This window comes from Vulpes vulpes, chromosome 8 (assembly GCF_048418805.1).
Source record: "Vulpes vulpes isolate BD-2025 chromosome 8, VulVul3, whole genome shotgun sequence".
Classification (NCBI taxonomy): Eukaryota; Metazoa; Chordata; class Mammalia; order Carnivora; family Canidae; genus Vulpes; species Vulpes vulpes.
The window spans coordinates 104,081,191-104,087,190 of record NC_132787.1 but is presented as its reverse complement, the minus strand read 5'-3'; the positions used below and the strand labels follow the sequence as shown (position 1 = coordinate 104,087,190).

General features: G+C 43.5%; 1 long non-coding RNA gene across 2 annotated transcripts in view; it reads right to left on the bottom strand.

Moving 5' to 3' along the window:
* Nucleotides 1-276: 276 nt before the first annotated feature.
* The window catches only part of LOC112927713 (uncharacterized), a 66,274-nt gene continuing 60,550 nt past the window's right edge, over nt 277-6,000 (bottom strand). For both annotated transcript variants that reach the window (XR_012003234.1, XR_003236600.2), the window contains one exon: nt 277-5,337. This is a non-coding gene — a long non-coding RNA (uncharacterized lncRNA). The remainder of the gene's footprint in view (nt 5,338-6,000) is intronic.

Here is a 6,000-nt window from a genome sequence, read left to right as displayed (position 1 = left end):
TCAAGAGGCTGAACTTGGAAAGAGAACAGCTACATTTTGTTTTTGTTAACATCCACAAAATGTTTGGATGTGAGAGAAGGAGAAAGGGACAGAGAGGAAATATGTATTCACACATGGTTAATAAAAGGAGTCAAGAGTGATCAAAAAGTGTCACGTCCCCCATCTCTCTCCAACTTCGAGCCATGGTCCCCCAACCTCTTCCTTTTGGAATGTTCTGTGATTGTACCACTTTTAGCCCTTAACCAGCAATAGAAAAAAGTTGTTCCACACCTTTGCTAACAGTTTATCTTATCAGACTTTAATTTTTTGTCATTCTGCATAGCGGGGGCAGGGTGGTGGTGGCAGATATTAAGTGATAGCCTATAATGGTTGGGGTGTACATTTCTTTATTTGCTAATATGGTTACGCTTTTTTGCATTCTTTTTAAAAAGATTTTATTTATTTGAGAGAGAGAGCGAGAGAGTGGTGAGCACGAGTGGAGGAAGGACCAGCGGGGAGGGAGAAGCAGACTCCTTACTGAGCAGGGAGTCCAGTGCAGGGCTTGCTCCGTCCCAGGACCCTGAGATCATGACCTGAGCTGAAGGCAGACCCTTAACCGACTGAGCCACCCAGTCGCCCCAACTTCTTTTCATTCTTAATTAGCTATTTGTGGTTTCTCTTCTGGGAAATACTTTTCTATTTTTTTGGTATTAGATAGTTGTGCCTTATTAGAAATATTTAGATGTTGTAGCTCTTCCATCAATTATATGTTGCAAATACCATCTACTAGTTTGTGGTTCATCTTCTTAATTTCTTTATAGCCTTTGGAAGAACAATATTCATTGAATCCTACAAATGTATCAATCTTCTCCTTTAGGATTTGTTTAAGTAGTCCCTTCATGCCCTGAGACTGTAAAGATATTCTTCTATATCTTCTCTAAGTTTTGACTTTAACACTTCAGTCTTTAATCCACTTGAGAACGATTTTTGTAGGGGGGTTGAAGTCAATGTCTGATGACCAACTACCCCAACTTCACTCATCAGATAGTCCATCCTTCCTCCAACTGAACTGCAGGACCAGTTCTGCCAACATCATGTTCTCTCAGGAGCCTCTCCATTTCTGTTGTCCATGCTCTGCTTGTCCATCTTCGGGTCAACACAAAACTGCCCTAGTTACCATTGTTGTGTGACACATTCAGGGTCCCAGAGGGCAAAGCCCCCCCACCCTGCCCCACTCCAATATGGATTTCTTTCAAAGAATTCTTAACTGCCCTCAGTCTATTATTTTCCACACAGATTTTAGGATAATCTTTTTGAGTTTAAGGAAAAATTCTACTAGGGTTCTTAGAATTACATGAGATGTATGGATCAGTTTTGGAAGAATTTACAACTTTATGATAGGAGACTTTCTGTCAAGACACATGACGTAGCTGTATGCTTTCCTTAACATCACTCAGTAAATTTTGCCATAGTTGCCACAAAAATTGTGTATATCTTTGTTGGATTTATTTCTAGGTAGCTGGATTTATTTTTATTCGGTTGGTTTTGCAGCGATTATAAATGGTATTTTATTTTAAATGACATTTTACAACTTATGTGTGGCATATGGAAATGCAATTTCTAATTAAAAATTAATCTAGTATCTTGTTGAACTCTCATTAATTCTAATCGTCTGATCTCTTTGCTTTTCTACATACTAGTCATATCATCTGCAAAAAAAAAAAAAAATGCAGTTTGGTTTCTTCTTTTCCAATCTTTAAAACTTCTATTTCCTGTTCTTACTCCTCTGGCTGGAACTTCTCGTACCACATAAAATTATGCTGTGGGGGTGGGTATCACTGGCTTTTTTTTTTCTGAGTTTTACCAGGAACTACGTTAATGCTTCACCATTAAGTAAGATGGTATCTGTAGGATTTTTTTTTTAGATCTCCTTTATTGGGTTAAAGATGCTTTCTTCTGAATCTTTGGTGCTCAGCTTTCTTTCCTTTTAAAAAAGGTCATAAGTGGATGTTAAATTTTATTAGATGCTCTTAATGCATCTATTGAAATCACCATGTTCTTTCACTCTGTAAAAGTGCTCAATTACATTAACAGAATTTCTTTGGGGGCAGGAGAAATTAAGGTTTTTAGAAACCCTTTCCTTAATCCTCAGCCTTTACTGGCTGATTGCATTGCATTTCAGCCTGGAAGACATATATATCAAAATGCAATAGTTGCACGATGTGGACAAAAATTGTAGGAACCTGATGGCACCACTTCCCTGATGAAGGAATAAAGGCTGTTGCTCAAAATGTGTGTGTCTGAGAGGGAACTCAGATGTCCCGGTCCCCTGTCAAATGTTGCAGGGGGGAAAGTTTCTCAGGTTCTTAAATGTTTGTCAGATTAATTAATTATTTAAATAATACACATTGCCTACTTTGTTCTCTCGAATCCCTTACAATGAACACTTCCACCCCTTGGTCACACGGCGTCCTGTGGTCAAGAACCTGACATCTCAGATGACTTCAGCTCTGAGGGCAGGAACAGCTGCCCTTCCATGGCACCCCCTTCCGGGCCCATTCCCATAGCAGCCTTCACTTGACTCCATCACCAGTGTTCTTCCTGTCTGTTATCCATTTTCTTGAAACCCATGAAGCTATCTGGCCTTCTGAGAGCCCTCCCTCACCCTACGCTCCTTTTTATGATTAATTATATACTTCTTTAATATCATTTCAGTGGCTCTTTTAGAGGTAGGAGAGGTAAATACGTATGCTCAGTTCACCATTTTGAATCATCACCCAATCATCCGGTTAATGTCTGGATGTAAGTCAGCCAAGGGGCTCAGAGATAGAATTCTGGGGCTCCCTGGCTTCATGTTCCACCTTCTTTCACCTTCTCTCTGTTCTCAGACCTCCATTCACATTTACCCCTGGGGGCCATCAGCCTGTAAAGGCAGGAGCCAACCCATTTCGTTCTCCAGCACCAAACACTGTGCTGCAGTGTTGCACAGTGTGCTGCACTGTGTTGCACCAAACACAGTTACTCTGCAGAACACATGCATGGTTTTCTGAAAATAGATACTTGTTGAATGACCTAACGGGAGAACGAATACTAACAGTACAGTCAGATTTTAACAACATATCTGTAAATATATTAGGACATAAGACTTTCTTTTACTTCTGCATTTGAAAAACCAAGTAGGGAATATTTATAATTATGACAAATTCATTGTTTTCTTATCTCAGTTCCACAGTGCAGTCTACACGAGCTCCAGCCAATCCTGTTGAGAAATAATTCACAGACCCTTCCAGAAGTTATGCCATAGCCCAGGCACGAGCAATGTCAGGAAGATCTCATCCCTTTTCAATATCAGAAGCTGTTTCTCAGGCCAAGGAAGAATCCTTCAGTACCAAAGTTGCTACCAGATTTGTGAAAACAAAGGCAATGATTCTAGGGAGCTTGGCTGTAATGAGAAACTTTAAAAATTGCACTAGACAATTTCTAGGGCATAAGCCAACCAAATCTATGCATAATGAACCTCTACACAGCTCTCATTGTTGTGCGGATTAAATATATAGCAAACCAAATTACACTACCCAAATTCACCAAGTCCTGTCACAGAACCTACGTCTTCTGCCACTGACGTATGTGGGCACCTCTGTAAGTTTTATGTTGTGATGCGCTGGGGATAGTGTAGGCTCCGGATTCTCTTGCCGAAGAAGAGGCAGCTCCTCAGACAGGAAACTGGAGCCAGCCTGGCGAGCTGGCACCTCAGCTTCCTCAGGGCCCTGCCCATGGGCTGGGCTCCATCATCTCCCCGGCGTCGCCTGCCTCAGCCCACACCCGGCAGAAAGCAGAGAGGAGACAGCACAGGGGCTCCATCCCAGGCGCTGCTGAGCACCGGTTCTTATCCTGCACTCTGGCCTCCCAGCACCAGCTCCCACACCTTCCCATCCGAGCTCACACACTGGGTCTACCTCCTGCCCACCTGCCAGGCCCCACTTGGACATGACAACCAATAGACTGGATCTTTGGAGACGATCCCAGCTTCCATTTCTCTGGCCCATAGCCCTCCAAGGATATTTACTGAAGGCTCGTTGGTTGGAATTTGAGTTAGGTCATCTCTCCTTCCAGCCTGTCTACCTTTCCGTACTCAAGCCTGTACTCCACCCTGTCCTGGAATAACAGCCATCCTGGCCCTAAACCCAACATGTTCCAAGGAGATCAACCTTCCTGCTGCCCACATCTCAGATTGGAGTAACTGTGGGCGTGTTTGCAACCTGCCTATACCTAGATGTGTTGAAATAACTCAGCTTAACCCTTCACAACACGAGCTCTGGCACCTATGCCCTCCCTCATCCTGTGCCCTGCCCTGCAATGGGCAGCTTTGAGAAGTGAGGCTGTCAGGTATCTATCCCCCAAGATGAGACAAGTCTTGCACCAAACACCTATTGCTTTAGAAAATAATGGTTTGGGTCTGTGCTCATCATGGCTGACAGCTGTTTGCTGGGGCCACGGGGTACATCTGCTGGTGACAAAGGCAGTCAATAAGTGTCAACTAGCTCTCCTTCAAAAATCCGGCATCTTATACCCAGAGCCAAGAGGCCGGTTTCTAAGTAGGATTCTCCAATAAAAGGAACCAGGGCTCCCAGGAGAAATGCCTGATTCTAGGGATGGAGCAGGGAAAAACACAAGATAAGCCTGAAACTCTTCTGTAGTTACCAGAAGGTAAAGCAGTGCTCAAAAAACAAAAGGATGGGGCATGTTGAAGGAACACAGGAGGCCAGAGGTCACTTGAAAGAGCCAAAAGCTAGAACAATTTGAGCCACAAAATAAATAATGTAGTCCTAGACTGCAACTCAGAGTATCCAGTAGAGTCACGGGTCCATACTGATATAAATAAACACCCGGATAAGTACAGAAATGGGAAAAGAGATGAGTCCTTCATACAGAAGAATTCCAAGAATATGTGTGCATACTCCCCGTCCAGGAGGTAGAGTTCACCCTTCTCCTCTGAGGGTGGGTAGACTTAGTGACTCACTTCCGAAGAATAGACTAGAGACAGTGGGGAAGGGGGGCAGGCATCGCCTTAACCTGAGGAAGGTTAACATCACCAGCAGTGTCAGGTGGAGCGCAGGCGCCCTCAGATGCCATATGGTGAGAAAGGCCTTTCACCTTTGCCATATGCTTTCCAAGAAGACAAAACACCAGTTTAATCATGACAAAAACATCAGACAAAACCAGACTCGGGCTGTTCCACAGAATACGTAGCCAGTTCCTCATGATGAAGATCGTGGCAGAGAAACGTGTGGAAAACAGTATGGCAGCTCCTCGAAAGTTGGACACATGATCCAGCAATTCCACTTCCAGGTCCCTGCACTAAAGAACGGAAAGCAGGCAATCAGACACTTGTACGCCAATGTCTACACCGGCATTATTCACAGTCACCCGAGGGTGGAAATAATCGAAGTGTCGGCCAACAGAAGAGTGGATAGACAAAGTGTACTATGTACATAAAAAGGGATAGTATTCAGCTATAAGAACGAGGGAAATTCTAATGCATACGACACCACAGATAAACCTTGAGAACACGATGCTGAGTGTAGTAGGCTAGATACGAAAAGAGAACTCGTATCATTCTGCTCTGGAGATCCTGGAGATGGGAAACAGAGAGAGGTTTCCAGGAGCTGGGTGGAGGGAGAAGAAAGAATATTTAACGGGTACAGAGTTTCTATTCAAGATGGTGAGAACGTTCTAGAAAGGGATGGTGGTGAGAGCGGCACAACACTGTGAATGGACTGAATGTCACTGAATCATACACTTACACATAGTTAAAATGATACCTGTTATGTCATGCATATTTTACCAAAACAACAACAACAAAAAAGGAAGCAGGGGAATGGGAACTGGGGCAAAAGACAGACTGAGAAATTGTCGCAGAGCAGAGACCAGGGAGATGTGACAACTGGCTGCAATGTGGTGTCCTGGATTGGATCCTGGAACAGAAAGAGGACATTAATAGAAAAACTGGTGCAATCCACA